The 13,086-nt window shown below is 43.2% G+C and overlaps 1 protein-coding gene across 3 annotated transcripts in view; it reads right to left on the bottom strand.

The window, feature by feature from the left end:
- FYN (FYN proto-oncogene, Src family tyrosine kinase) overlaps window positions 1-13,086 on the bottom strand; it is a 138,675-nt gene that overhangs the window by 48,253 nt on the left and 77,336 nt on the right. For 2 of the 3 annotated variants that reach the window (XM_063151020.1, XM_063151022.1), the window contains exon 3: window positions 5,591-5,725. The exons of the other annotated variant lie outside the window; for it this stretch is intronic. The gene's annotated coding sequence lies outside the window, so the exon portion shown is untranslated. The remainder of the gene's footprint in view (window positions 1-5,590; window positions 5,726-13,086) is intronic. 3 annotated transcript variants of the gene reach the window in all.

Here is a 13,086-nt window from a genome sequence, read left to right on the forward strand (position 1 = left end):
AAACTCAGCAGTTCAATTGTTTATGTGCAGCAGTCAAAAGTCAGGCTGCTGCCCAGTGTCCACGGCCATCCATGGCTGGAAGAGCAGTCTCAGCTGAGCTCCTGCTGCCATACTGCCCTGGTTCAAAGCAAATGCCTTTTACAGTGCTGGAGTGCTCTCACTATTGTTTCTTGTCAGCTCGCAGTTGCTTTGGAAGCCCTCTACAATGGTGGCAGAAGGGGTTCAGGAAAGGGAGCAGCTCCAGCTCCAGCTGCTGTGGAAGAGCAGACCTTGGGAGGAGCTTTGAAGTGCCACATTCTGCCCTGCTGTTCCTCCCCATGACTGGAGACACAGCCCTGGAAACAACAGCTTCCTGACACCACAGACAAGGTTTAAGTTGTAACACATGCCTGCAAAGCCTGGCCCTGTGCTTGCCTTCCCTCTTTTCCCCTTTGGGACAGGAACTGAAAAAACATACAGTTATGAAAAATGCAGGTCTGGGCTTCACCTTGCCCGTTTAATTCCATCCAGCCGTGAGGGTCAGCACCAGGGAAGAGGAGGTGCGTGTGGAAGGGCTTCACGGAGCTACACCCAGAGCCTTGGCCTCTGCCAGAGGCTGTGAGCACAGCTGTCCATGGGACAGGGCGAGTGGTTACCCAGGGCCAGGAAGGAAGAGCGATGAATGTCTTGGTCCCCCTCTGGCAAGAGATTTACTACAACCCAGACAATCTGTTTATTATCCATCTAGCTATATGATCTATTTATTACAAGTCAGAGAGGAAAAAGGAAGTCAGTGTTCCAGCTGGGCAGGAGGAGCAATAACCACGTCCATGTGTTCTTTGAGGGTCAGTGGTGGTGGTGGGGCTGGCTGGCAGCTGTCTGGTGGGGACGTCACCTGGCAAGGCCACAGGAAGCTGCATTACCACAGTGCTGTTTGAGCAGCCCTAATCAAAAGCTCGCCAGTGCAAGAAGAGAAGGTAAACCCTCCAAGCTGCCCATGAAAGGACAAGTCTCCACCCTTTTGGTTTTGTTCAGCTTCTTTGCCAGCCAAGTCTGTGAATGTCAGGGCCTCATATTTTTCAAAAACCAGTGAATTCTCTTCCACTCCCTGTGATACATCCCTTTCAGCAAAACCAGAACAAAACACAAGAAGCAATTAAAGGCTCATGCTGGAATCTCTTAAAGTTACAGTAACTGAGTTATGCCTTGTACTGTCTCAGGGCTTTTATTATTTTGAAAAAAAGATGCCCTAGAAAAATGCAGTAGTTCTGAGGAAGGGTTCTTCTGTGGTTTTGCTTTTTTTTTCTTTTCCCACTAGCCTCCAAATTTCACCTGTAATATTAAAGAAAAAGTCTTATGTGTAACTAACTTCAGAGGGAAGGCCTGCAGGTTTTACTCTCATGAACTGAACAGCAAGTCAGACTCAAAACTGCACATAGGATTTTTTTAATGCTTAAAATGTGTTAAAAGAATCTTTGAAATTAAGAAGTAATGGCAGCAGCTACATACAGTAAATACACTGCTTACTTTAGAGTTAACCCCCACAAAGGACAGATCTATCCCTGGTTCTGAGAGAAAACCATGTAAATTCAATGGTGTGATTTCAAGCTCCATTCCTCCTTCATCAGGCTGCTTGTGGCAGCTCTATTCATGAGCAGAGAGAAGTGGGGGTGGATAGCCTGCATAAGCATTTGGAGCTAATGCACCTAAATTTTGAAGTGCCTTCTAAGTGTGTAAATTAGAAAACCTATAGCAAGAGAACAACTGCTGCAAATGCCAGAATAATTTTGTCTTGGAAAGAGAAAAAATAAAACAGTGTCTCCACTGATTTTCTCTTTCTTTTTTCCCATTAGGAGAACAGAAAAATGATTGCAGGTTGATTCACACTGTTCTGATTTTTTTCTCTCAATTCTTATTTTTAGATTCTACCCAGGATTAATGGGTGTTCATCAGACCCACAGGATGGGAGCAGTGCAGAGCAGAGTGCCAAATGTGAATCAGGATGGGCAGGGAAGGAAGGGGAGAAAGGGGAAGGACACAGTAAAGAAGTTCTGCCTGTTTGCCACTGCGGACTATGAAAGAGGCATAGAGAAAGATTTTTCTCTCAAAAAACCCCCTCACTGCTCCTCCCCATCCCCCTTCCCTCATGCAGGAATGAAATGAATCCCTTCTCTGCCTTGTCTGATTTCTGTGTTGTGATTGGAGAACTTGGAGGATGTGACAGCAAGAAAAGGGGAGCAAGCTGAGTCTCAAATCAGGAGACTTTGAAACCCTTGCAGACACCATTCCCTCCTAAAGGGGCTCTCATTTCTTCTAGGTTGCTACTGCTAACATTTTAATAGAGTTATTTTTTAAATCCCTTATTTTTCCAGTTACACTGGGGGAACAATACATGAGCAAACGTTTGCCAGCCCACAAGAAACCCCCAGCTTTCTCACCATCACTGTAGCTGGCTTCATCTACAACATCAAAGATGCTGACAGGCGGCGTCCCCAGATTGGGTGGCAACCACACTGTGATAAAGGCAGTGAGTGCTGAAAGTACTGAGTAATGGGGACACACAGAAACCCCGCCTGTGCTCACACCCCCACAGAAAAGGTCTCTAGTGAGACCTGTTCTCTCAAACCCAGCTGTTGCCACCGTGGTTCAGTGTATAACAGCAGCTGACTGCTAGATGACATCTTAGGTAAGTTTACTGTGTCTGGATGGGGTTCAGTTTCTCCACAGCATCCCAAACCCTGCTGTGTGTGCTTCAGCCTTGTGAGCAGAACAATGTTGATAACTCAGCCATGTTTGCTGAGCACTGCTCACAAAGCATCAAGACCTTCTTTGTTTCTCACTCTGCCCCGGCAGCAAGTAGGCAGGGGGAGGTTTGGGAAGGGACAGAGCTAGGAAAGCTGAACCCAACTGACCAAAGGTGTATTCTACACCCTCAGTGTGTGTGGAAGAGTCCACAGAGGTTTCTCTATTTGTATGTATTTAAAACAAAAAGGCAAAACTGGGTGGTAATCTGGAGCAGACAGGGAGAGTTTCACTGAAAATGACTGCTCTGTGATACACCTTGTGAAATACACAACTCCTGACAATTCAGGAGATCTGGAGATCTTGTCTGGAGTTCTTCCCTGTTTCTTATCACAAAGAGACAAAAAGCTGAAGGCCACTGAAATTAACAAGTGTGCTGTCCCCACAGCATAGGGGACACATGTCAGATTTGTGGATTGTGTTGAAAAGGGAAAAGGACCTCTTGATAGGGAACAAATTGACACTCTAAGCCAGGCTGGGAGGGTCAGGTCAAATAAGCAACCACAAACACATTCAGCACAAACCGGATATCGAGGAGAACATCAACCAAAGCAAAGGCTGTGAGAAGCTGACCCTTTCCAGTTGCTTATATGCTAATTACAGGATTCTGAAAAAAAATGGATAAACCCTCTGCCTATGCAAAATAGTACTCTTGAAAAATAATAGCTATATTTAGACTATTATATTATTAACAGAAACAGCTGTAGCCAATTTAAAAAATCCAAATGGAAGAGGGTGGTGCCAGGCCATATGTGTCACAAATGACATCTGAGTGACTGACAACTAGGAAATAAATAATCTTGGAGAGTTACAGGGATGATGAGCTTCTTCAACACTGACATACAAGAAGTACAGAATCCCTTCTTGAGTTACTCTGGAGACCTTATGTCACTAGCACTAACACAGGCCTGTCCTTTCCAAAGGGCTACAAATGACAAGTTACTAACCCCTAAATTCAAAAAAGGACTGGCCTTCCTAACCTTGTGAAATTAAGCTCTTGCCAATGAGTCATCTGCAACACTGGCCTCACAGCACCAAAGGGGACAGGAGCAGCTCACAGCACCATCACCACAAGGTGGAGAGCTGAGCTCCACCACACAAGAGCTCAACCCCACGGCGGTCACAGCTGAACTGCCTGTGAGTCACACGCGGGTTAGCACGGGAGCCAGAGCATCCCTGCTCTGACTTTTTCAGTAGAAATAGTCACAAACCAGAAGTCACTGGTTGTTTAGACTGAAAAAGACCAACACTTCCTGTGCAAATAGTTAACATTGTCTGCAATCAAAACCAGACCAGAGTTTTATGCAATATGTGACCGTATGCTCTTTATAGATACATAAATGAAAATCTAGTGGCATGCTTTCTGAGAAGCAATTTCACAAAACTAGAGCAAATGGGAGTCAAATCAGGCTGAAGGCAGAACATACAGAAAGTTGCTGACATCTGCAAGCAGTTTAAGACATTTCCTAAATGCCTACACTGTTACAACCATGGAAATTGGCTAGATAAAAATAACACACAACGAGAAAAACCCAACAGCTGGGTTTATCAGGGAAGTGAAAAAACATATAAAATGTTATATAGAAAACTAGCACATGAAAGGGGAAAGAGGAAGAGATAATAAGTAGCAAAAAAAGCTAAAATAAAGATTATATACAGGAATCAAGAAGATACTAGAAAAAAAAGGCAGCACATAAAATCAGAAATACATTTTAAATTTTTTAAAGCAGATTATGAAAGATGAATCCCGAACAATAAAAAATGTACAAACGTTCATTACAATGTGACAGCAGCAGAAGTTATTCAGTAAATGTTTCCGATTAGCACACAGGTAAAAGGCTGGATGATCTGTTTATGATGATGATAATGAAATAGCTTCCCACCACAGCAGCCCCTAGAGAGGGGATGTTAAGCAGTAGATAAACGATTCTGGGTGATTCAGATTAGTTGCTACAAATAAACTTGTCTCAGAAGGTTTACAGAGGCAGCCTTGGAGCTGCTACTGCATCTAAAGCAGTTCTTGGCCTTTGGGGAAGGACCAAGGACAGGCAGAAGGCTCATACTGGGCTACTATTTGAGAAGGGTAGAAAGTAATTACAGGCCACTTGGATGAGTCTCCAATATTTTGCAGAGCATAGAACAACCAGCATTGGTCTCAATTAATAACTTTTTTCAAAGCTCTGTAATTAAAGTCAATTAACTTGGCTTTAAGGAAAATAGATCCTGTCAAACTAATTTGATGCAATTTCTTGCAAAAATTACAAGTACACTTATAAAGGCAGCATCATTAACAGTATTACAAACCTAAGTCATTTGACTAGTTCTGTAGAATATCTTTATGAATGCTTTGAAGCCTACATGGAATGTCTCCATCTGTACAGGGAGAACAGGACTCCATTGGTGGAGAGCACCGTATAAGATCAGGCTAAAACCTTGAACCTATTTTATACTGAAGTCACTTTTGAGTCCACAGTCATATCAGAAGCATTAAAAAGCTGCTAAATTAAGGAAACCAAAGTGGAACTGTAAATTGGAAACTATTTATTAGCAAACAAATGGGTTCCTGTTGGATTCCACAGGCATTGGTGATCATCCCTTTACTATTTAATAGCCTTACCAGTGACCTGGATTAAAGTTAAGTCATTGTGGTTAGTCATGAGACTAGAAATGGTAGAAAACAAACCACAAAAGAACAAGCCTGACAGAGAGCAACTGGGGTCTGTAGAAAAATGGCAGAAACCAGTTTAGGTGTTAATATGGCCAAGTACAAAATCCCCTTATGAGAATGAAGAATCCAGGCCATACTTACAGGATGAGAGGGAGAGAGAGGACTCTATCCTCCGAAGCACAGACTGAATGTGAGACCAGGGGTCCTGGGAAGTAATCAGCTCGACATGAATTCCCCTCGCAAGGCTGTGGCCAAAAGGGCTAATGCGAGCCTCAGCTGTACAAACAAATGAAAATCAAAAGATGAGTAGGTAGGTTACGGTGACGCTGTGTTTGGTTCTTGTTCCTCTGCTCCGTGAATAACGTATCAGGTTCTGCCGCTCCATTTTACTGTTGGAAAAACTGGCAGAGTGTTCAGGGAGGAGAAATTAAATAACTGGAAACACTGGGCTACAGAAGGCTTCGCTATAAACAAAAATCTTAGAGAGAATTTTGTTATTTTGTTCATGGTATAGCAGTATTTTTACACTGAATAAATTTGATAACAGCAGGCTCTGATCTAGCAAAGGTAGAAATTACATCAGGACTGGAAATTATTCCAATCCAGGCTGTGAACAGGCAAGTTTGTTCTGCTTGTTCAGCAATGGTGTGTTATAGCAAATTAACCAGTAATTAACCCTTTGCACCACAGGTTATGAGGTACTGCCCACCTCTGCAAAGCTGAGAAAGCATATACGCGCTTGATTCAAGAAGGACGCGTGCCCACACGGCTTGGGTTAACTGCTACAAAGCAGGAGCTCCTGCAGGTGAGCTGAGCGGCCACTGCACCACACTGTGCTCTGTGCTGCCACCAAGAAACATTCCTTCTCCTCTCAGGGTATTAATCCTGGCAGCCTTCCTGCTCACAGCTTACAAAACACCTCTGGAGAAACCCCAGGCTTTGGGGGATGAGGTGCCGCTTAAGTAGGGATGATGCCCAACCATCCACCTTCTGCAGGAAGCCTCAATTCCCAGGACCTGGCTGTGTACAAAACCTCACTGTACAAAGCTCCTCACACTGAGATGCCAAGGAAACCACTTTTAGGAAACAGCTAGGTGTTGCTACGACTCTGCCATTGAGAAAGCACCGGTGACTCCTTGTTTCAGCAATTCACTTCATCTGCTGCGTGCCACTGGGACCTTGTCCTGGGGATCTGGCTGGGATCTCATCCCAGCAGCACCCGGTCACAGACGGTGACCTCAGAGAATCATGCTGTGGAAAAGAGTCCTCCATCCCTCACTGGTATTTCCTCTCCCAAATTCACCCTTTTAGCATGAACTAGTGGACTAGCTACCTTCTTCGTGGAAATCCTTTATGCAGAATGAATGGATATGAACACTACTCCTGCAGGAACCTCCCAGGTCACTCAGAGCATCTACCTGTCTCCTCCTTCCCTTTCTGCATGCTGAGGGAACTGGGTGCTGCCAAGAAAGCTTTTAGCTATCTGTCCCAAGGCTGGGGTTGGGCATTTGGGTTCCTGAGGACCATGTGTTCAGCTGTGGGGCCCTGGTGACTGAATTTGCTTCATCTCACAGCCTGCCAATATTTAAATTTGGTGTTTTTTAAGGAGGCAGCACAAGCTTTTGTGCATGCTGTCTGTCTTAACCTGGGCCTTTGGCCAGAAAGTATTAATCCTATCAATGTGCAGGAGTGGGAAGGCTGGAAGTGTTTGATTTGTGCCAGTTGCTGGCATCATCTCCTTTTAAGCTTCTGGAATGAACCCATTTATGACTGAATGCTGCAGTGTAAATTCTGCAAATAAAACAGATAAAATAATCTCAATTACTTGAACTTGGGACTAGTTCACATATGCCACTCCAGAGATTTAGAAGGCGTTATTTCATACAAACATCTAATTAAATTTAATTGCGGTTCTACAGTTATTTTTATGTTAAACAGGTGGAAAAAATGTGTTTTTCAAACTTTTGGTTATGCTCAGTAAGTGATGCCTGCTAAAACACAGCATGCACAGCATAGTAAAATCTTGGTCATATGTCACAAACATAAAAGAAAGATCCTGTCTTCAGTAAACACATAGTACAAAGCTTCTGCAGAGTGAATCACAGCAAGAAAGATTGTAAAAATTTTAGGGAGGAAAAAGGCCTGTCCAAGTGTGGTGTGTATGTACGTGTATGTGTACGTGCATTCACACACACCCCACTGCTTCAGCTCTGCCATATCCAGCATTCCTACCAACAGTTCCTGTCAACAGTCAGCTCAAAACTCTGACTGGCAACTCCTTAGACACTAACAGAGCAGAAGTTCAGGGAAAGCTGATCGAGGACAAGGTTTCAGAGCTACTAATAAAACATGAATCAGAGCCTGCAAAAGTACAGTTTGAATTGTGCATTTGTGCATCTTTATACTTCCTGTCCTCCTGGATACATTTTTCCCCCTCTCCCTCTGGCACAACCCCAGCTACATCCTACAGCATGAGGATGTCCTGTTAAGCACACATGCAACTGTGTTTTTAAATGTTGTAAAGGCTTCTGTCAAAAGATGTACCAAGGATCACATAGGCCAGACTCCAGAAATAGAATTTTACAGATGAAGTAACTGTGATAATCTTCCTAACTATAAACATTAAAAACTACATAGAAGTAAAGAGCTTTAATACATGGATTTAAAAAAAAAAATCTTTTTTTGAAATATTGCAAAATAGATCAGATGCAAGGCTTTTCCTTTTATTCTAGACACACAGACACAGAATTAAATAGGGGAATGTGAAAGTAACCATCCCATCTGCCTTTGTAATTCACCCAGACTAGACACAGAAATGCTATGGAATTTAATGCAATGAACCCCAGAAGTGTCACTTTCACAAATCTCAAGAGGCATCATTGACCTGAGGCTGGCTGCAGTTTCTGCCCCAATTCCAGTTTAATGTATTCCAGTCTGACCCTCGAGCGACAGTGCTGCTGGAGAACACGCTAAGGAACAAATGCAGGCAATTGCTTTGACATAATTCTTTTGGACGCAGGCAGATCGAATGTGCTGATGTCAACAGAGACCAGAAAAGAGTTTTATCCAATCTCCTTTCCTCACTGAAGAAAACAATGAGAGGAAACAAAGCACAACCCAAACCCCAGCCAAACAACATGCCCACCTCCCAGCAGCAATACTGATACATGCTAAGAAAGGGAGAACCAAGGAAAACATTCCTAAACTAGCATTTGTATGCATACACAGCATTTCATTCATAGCTTAAATTTACACAACTTGTGTATATCATTGGCTCTCTGCACATAACATGCATGAAACATCTGTCCTATAGGAAGTATTAATTTAAAACCCCAGGAACAGCTTAATGGCTGTTCAAACAGTCTTTTGTGACCACAGTATATTCAAAAGAGTTCCTAACATAGCTCCCTCTACTTAATGTAAAGTACTCTTCTTCCCTTTCTCACATACTTCTAAAATTTGGACGTGCTCTCAATATAATTGTCAGGACTACACCTTCCTGCCTTGCCACTCACTTAAATATCCAAGCTCTAGCACGCTCTGGGGCTGCATAGTTTGAAGTCAGAGAACGTTGAGACAACACTAACTTTTTTCTGCCCAGGGACAACAAGAAGAGAAGCTGGGGATATTTTTTCCATAAGAAAGGTGAATTATGGTAGGAAACCAGATCAAGGATTCTACAATGTCTATCCTGAGAATAAAAGACCAAGCTAAAGATTTTCTTCTCCCCCTAGTGATGCTGCTCCTGAAATGACTTCTGTAAAAAGAGGAAGACCCACACATCAATGATACAGTTTTTCAGAACTCACCAGGGAAAATACCAAGGTTGAACGTGGCTGGTCCCTCAACTTTATACAATAAAAAAAAAAACCAAAAAAGAAGATCTCAAGCTCATTTCCTCCTCTCCCTTTTACTGCCTCTCCTAAGAACAGCTTCTAGCTCTGCTATTTAGTTTTTCTTTTCTCCCAGTCCTCCAGCTCCTCCCCCATCAGTCCATACAGAAAGATTGCCTGCAATGGTTTAACACAAAAAACAGATGAGATACTTAAGGCTTCCCCTTTCTGTGTGCCTGGAGTGTTTCCAGGAAGAGAAAGTCTTGTGAGGATTCTCACTTTGCTCTTCTGCAGCTACTTGTGTGGGTCACTCTACCACAATAAAAGCCTGCGTCTGTTACCTGACCACGACTGAGAGACAGATGAAGAATACCATTTTTAATGGTAACTTTCCATAGAAAGTGTGGTCTGAGAGAAGACCCGTGGTCTGAGAGAAGACCCGTCATGTGCAAGAGTCACTGATGCTGCTTGATGTGGAACATTAAACCACTCCTACACAAAGTAGCAGCAGACTTTTGTCCTTTGTCTACCGCCCTTTATGTGACCTGCCCCCAGAATGTGGCCACAAGCTGCGGTCCACAGCTTGGCGGAGCATCAGAAGCCGCAGAATCTTTTACTCTGTGCAGGGACCTGCAGCAGCATCACAAGGCTCAGGCAATAAGGACTTTAAGGTCACCAATCATCAGGAATTATATACAATTTAGTTATAAAATCATGGAGTGGTTTGGGTTGGAAGGGACCTTAAAGACCATCTTGTTCCAGCAACCCCACCCATCCTTGCCTTGAACACTTCCAGGGATGGCGCATCCACAATTTCTCTGGGCAACCTGTTCCAATGCCTCACAACCCTCACAGGGAAGAATTTCTTCCTCATATCTCATCTAAGCCTACCTTGTTCAAGATCTTTATTAATGGCATAGGCAGTGAGATTGAGTGCACTCTCAGCAAGCTTGGGGATGACACTGAGCTGAGTGGTGCCACTGACACACGGAAGGGAAGGGATGTCATCCAGAGGGACCTTGACAGGTTTGACAGGTGGGACTGTGCAAACCTTGTGAAATTCAACTAGGCCAAGTGCAAGGTCCTGCACCTGGGTCAGGGCAATCACCAGCATCTGTACAGACTGGGGGATGAAGGAACTGAAAGAAGCCCAGTGGAGAAGTACTTGGGGGGGCAGGTGGATGAAAAATTGGACATGAGCTGGCAACATGGGACTCCAGCCCAGAAAACCAGCTAGATCCTGGGCTGCAACAAAAGCCGTGTGGCCAGCAGGTCAAAGGAGGTGATTCTGTCCTTTTACTCTGCTCTTGTAATATCCCACCAGGAGTTCTGCATCCAGCTCTGGGATCCACAGCACCAGACCTTGGACTTGTTGGAACAGGTCCAAAGGAGGGCCATAAAGATGATTATAGGGATGGAACACCTCAGCTATGTGTAGACAGGCTGAGAGACTTGGGGTTGTTCAGCATGGAGAAGAGTCCAGGAAGACCTTAGTCTCAAAGGAAGCTTACAAGAAACACGAAGAGGAACTCTTTACCAGGACCTGTAGTGACTTTTAAAAAAAATTCAGTTTTCAACTGAAAAAGGGTAGATTTAAACTGAATATGGGAAGAAATGTCTTACAGTGAGGAAGGTGAGACACTGGAACAGACTGCCTGTATAAGTCAGAAGGTGTCCTGTTGCTGGAAATGTTTAATGTCAGGTTGGATGGGGCTTTGAGTAACATGGTCTAGTGGCAGGTGTCCCTGTCCTGGGCAAGAGTGTTGGAGTAGGTGAACTTTAAATGTTCTTCCAATGCAAACAATTCTGTGATTGGTGATTCTATTACTGAACTGGATTCTTACCTCTGTGATTCCTATCACAAAACACAGCTGGTGCAGTTCTTGCAGCTGGGACTTAATGGTGCTGTGAGAGAACGTGTGAAATATGGGTACAAACCCACACTACTGCAGACAGAGATAAAGGAAGCAGGATCAAGGCACATGAAGAGGGGATTAAGATACTCACATGGTTCTGTCTAAATGCACATATGATACAAAACAAAAAGCAAGAACCAAATGCACTCATACCTTTACACTGCCATTTGTGTGAAGAGTCAGTCTATTATTTCTTCCACACTGTAGAGCTGTGCTTGTTAGGACAACCACAGCATGTAGTGGTTATGTAGTTCACACTCACTATCTTTTCAGAGCATGAGAGATCCAATCATCTGCAGCCTTCCAATACTTCCTTCTAAACCTGCTCCTCTGACTCCAGTTTTCAGTGACAGCAGATTATTTGTTGTTTGTGTACTGCAGGCTGTTGCAATATTTTTACAACAGGAAATGCGTGTTCCATACATAAGAAGACTACACTTACAAGAAATAATGCAGGAAAGTGATCTAATTTCTCTTCTGCTTCCTTCCTTCTGCAGTGTGCTGCATTGAGATGTTTGTTCCAATACACAGATACCAGTTCAAGGCCAAGATTTTATTTACCCTGATTGTACAAAACAAGCCAGCACTTAAACTGCAACTCAAACACCTTGAGCTATTGTGCTCCATTCATGTTCATCTAAATGATTGAGGTAAGCAGGCTAAAATTTCTCTTTTCAAGGTTATTAAGCCTGTCTTATCCATGGCTGGATATTTTTATGTCAGTGCTATAGATTTAAAACTCCTGTGAATAAAGAACACTTTCCAAAGTTGCAAACAGCAGAAAGAAGAGGAAGTGTCAATTTGAAGTGAACCTCAGTACTGCAGACTGCAAGAAAATGTCCATTGTGCTGCATTTAGGGAAAAGAACACAACATTTCACTAAGCGCTGCACCTACCCATGGATGTTGCTCAGCTACCACTGCTGAACAAAGACATCTGAGTAACTGCTACACTTCACTTCTCTGCTTTTGGAAAACCAGTTTTTAATTTAGGAAGTCTGAGGTAGCCTTTTAAGAGAAAACTTTAAAGCATTCTCCTATTTATTACTGGGACTGACAATACATGTATATAAAAAATTATAAATTATGTATATAATAAATTATAAATTGCCACATGCTACTGCCTCCAGTCTGCAAGCTAAAAGCTGGCAAGAGACTCTATACTGCTACAGGGCCAAATCTGTATCAGGCAAGTTGTTGAATTTGGTAAGTTATGAACACCAGCAAATTCACAAGCTGACCAGTCAGTGCTGACTGCTCAATGCCAAAGTTCTTGGAAAGGCATAAACAGATGGGTCAGGAAAGGACAGAACTCTGAATAGCTGTAAAAATAACATCTCAGTTCATTTGTTCTCTATCTCTCATGCTGAAAACCATCACACCATTAAAACTCCCCACTGTATCCTGCATTTTTTGTGCGCTAAGAGGACAAACTTTCATATTTACATGTTAGAGAGGTATTTAAAACACAAATGAAATCCAGGGATACTTCCAAAAGTTATGTTTGTTTTGTACATGATGTCAGTAGTGTATTCTCCTGGCGAGGCAATACTGTCTCTGAAATGCAGATTTCCCTACGCCTGGGTGGAGCCTCTGCCTTTTGTTTGCATTTGGGCACTTAATCATCTTCCCCGAAGATGAAGCATGAAAAATGAGGCTCCATGTTTCCTTCTGTATATATATTTTTCAGATGCCAGGAGCATAAATATAAGCAAAAGAAAAGGGTCCCCAGCCTTGTCAGCTTCCCAGAACTATATTTTGTATGCTGGTGCTTTTGTTTTCCTGTAAGTTCAGCACTGCTGTGATGGCAGCACCCTGGATTCCCCCTGCCCCCAACGAGTGATACATATTAGTACATCTGTTTTCTCTGTAAAGTCTTTCTGCATTCT

Source organism: Melospiza melodia, chromosome 3 (genome assembly GCF_035770615.1).
Source record: "Melospiza melodia melodia isolate bMelMel2 chromosome 3, bMelMel2.pri, whole genome shotgun sequence".
NCBI classification, from domain to species: Eukaryota; Metazoa; Chordata; class Aves; order Passeriformes; family Passerellidae; genus Melospiza; species Melospiza melodia.